Here is a 2,641-nt window from a genome sequence, read left to right as displayed (position 1 = left end):
GATAGCTACCGTCCTGTAGGTTTTTACTCCAATCCTGATTCTAATAATTAGCTGATTGATAAGCTGAACCAGGTTAGTTACAACTGGGGTTGAAGTGAAAACCTACAGGAGGGTAGCTCTCCAGGAACAGGGTTGGAGACCTCTGTTCTACATGGTCTTATGCTGAGCCACACTGGCTGCGTTTACAAAGGCAGCCCAATTCTGATATTTTTTCCACTAATTGGTCTTAAACACTGATCTGATTGGTCAAAATACAAATTAGTGAAAAAAATGACAAGAATTGGGCTGCCTGTGTAAACGCAGCCATTGCCCTTTATCCGGCTTCGGTACACTCGCAATGGTGGGCTGGGGAAGCTGAGACTCTTTGTGCTTATGGTGATGGGCTTGTCCTGTCTGTGGTGAATGGCCAGCTGGATAAGACTCTACCGAAAGTAGTGTACAACTCCTTAACCACCAACTGTTTGGTCCTCTTGCAGAAGATTTGCTGGTACTGCACGTCTCCTGGAAAGACATGGTTGTCGTCTTAGCATTTTACACTTTTTGTAGAAGGGACGTAGGGCAACACACCTTTGTTGGTAAAGGTATCAACCGAATGGGACCGGCTAGCGTATTGTTATGGGACAATGAGGGGACATTGGGAGCTGCTTTTGAGAGGAAAGATCAGTCAACAACGTGAATGGGCTGGGAGGCTAAAGGTGTGAAAGGTCTTAGGAAGGCAGTTCTTACACTGTATAAATTGTTGTGTATGGGAGATTGAGGAGAAATGGAACCTCAATCACGCTCATACACAACAATACATTTACTTTCTAAGCACAACCAAAAAACCCTTCCGCATCTCAAAGTACTGTCTGTAACCCTCCCCCAGCCAATTGACTTTGATCATTCTTGTCATTTGTAGCCCTTTGCAGGGGAAATTTGTAGACATGTCTTTGTATTGTGTTTTGAGAATCTGCAGAGAGAATAATGCAGTGGTTTTGTCATTACTGTTGTAGTCTTGATTTTATACCTTTCAGTGTCCCTTGCTGGTTTCTGTCCCACAATCTTGTTGTGCTCCATAACCTCAAGGTGTGTCCGCTCCCTCATGCTTGTGTACCCAAAATGCCCCCGCTTTGGGGTAGTTTTCAGCAGGGCACTGTGGAATGACTCCAGATAACCTGAGTTTAAAAAAAGGAAAGATAAAAGAGAAGAGGGGTAAGACTAATATGATGACATGTTCTGAAAAGTACTCTGTGGTCCTCAGGCTACCGCTAACCAACTGTAACCCCATAACACAAACAAACCATACAAACACTACCCAATTCAAGTTTATACCATGCTTACTCTAAATTGAGCTATCTTAGCCATCAGCTTGTAAATATTTTGGCCAACATACCTTCACTTTGTGCAGAGCTAGGGGTTGGGAGCACACGTTGGTGGAATCAGATTCTGTACCACCTACAACAAAACACACAACAATACACAATTTAACCATCCCACTAATTGTATTGATCTCTATTAGACTGGCTAGCTAAGCATACCTAACATGGACATTTCAATATTGTCAGCTTGATGATAGCTAACTAGCGTCACTAAATTGGCAGCAAGATTGCTAGCCAGCTTAGACTGGCTAAGAACCAACTAACCAACCATAGACGATTTATACACATTCATCATTGCTACCAACACACAAACAGAGAGTGAGTTAGCTATATCAACAATTCTATTTTTAGTAACTGAGACAAGGGTGGAATAGATGGCTAACAAATTTGGTAACATTAGCTAGCTTACGTAAGCTAATGTCAGTCAAAGATAGAACAAACAAACAAACAAACATGTTTACTCTGCTGAAGGTAGCTACTAGTCTGGCAGTGACTACCATGGCATAGGTTAAATTGATTGACAGTGTGTATACCAAAAGATAGCAATGTGATTTAGCTGATGGCTTTCAGAGTTCAATACAGGACTGAAACGTTAGTTACCTTGTCAGAGCGACGTGTATGCGGTAGGCGAAGTCAAGAGCAGGACACCGAGCTACTGGCAGAAACTTTACTGGATTCAGTGCAACAAAACAAAGTACACTGGCAACCTCGAACAGCGAGGGAAATAACAAGACCCGCACACATAGGCAACTGCCGCGAAGACCAAAAACAATAACGCACAATACACAATGAGAAACAGAGGGTTATAAAGGGAACACAATAAAACATAATGGGAAACAGGTGTAAACAATAAAGACCAAACAAGACAAACACCGAAACATCGATCGGCAGCAGCTAGTACTCCGGGGACGACGAACGGCGAAGCCTGCCCGAGCAAGGAGGAGGAGCAGCCTCGGCTGAATCCGTGACATATTCCGACCACTCCCCCTGCCGGTCCTGGCAATAGGACCTCAGAAACCTACCCACATCCTGGTTCACTCTCTCCACCTGCCCGTTACTCTCGGGGTGAAACCCTGAGGTAAGGCTAATCGAGACCCCCAGACGTTCCATAAACGCCCTCCAGACTCTAGAGGTGAACTGGGGACCCCGATCAGACACTATATCCTCAGGTACCCCGTAATGCCGGAAGACGTGTGTAAACAGGGCGTCAGCAGTTTGTAGGGCTGTAGGGAGACCTGGCATAGGAATGAGACGGCAGGCCTTTGAAAACTGATCCACAACGA

At 44.6% G+C, this 2,641-nt stretch overlaps 1 long non-coding RNA gene across 1 annotated transcript; it reads right to left on the bottom strand.

Annotated features, from left to right (window-relative positions):
- Nucleotides 1-287: 287 nt before the first annotated feature.
- Nucleotides 288-1,612, bottom strand: LOC121537561. The gene is made up of 3 exons (XR_005995101.2): nucleotides 1,373-1,612; nucleotides 1,007-1,154; nucleotides 288-501 (listed from the first exon to the last, which is right to left on the bottom strand). It is a non-coding gene; the product is annotated as an uncharacterized LOC121537561 (long non-coding RNA).
- Between the last annotated feature and the right edge of the window lie 1,029 nt (nucleotides 1,613-2,641).

Source organism: Coregonus clupeaformis, chromosome 24 (assembly GCF_020615455.1).
Source record: "Coregonus clupeaformis isolate EN_2021a chromosome 24, ASM2061545v1, whole genome shotgun sequence".
In the NCBI taxonomy this organism is placed as follows: Eukaryota; Metazoa; Chordata; class Actinopteri; order Salmoniformes; family Salmonidae; genus Coregonus; species Coregonus clupeaformis.
This window is presented reverse-complemented; position numbering and strand designations above follow the sequence as displayed.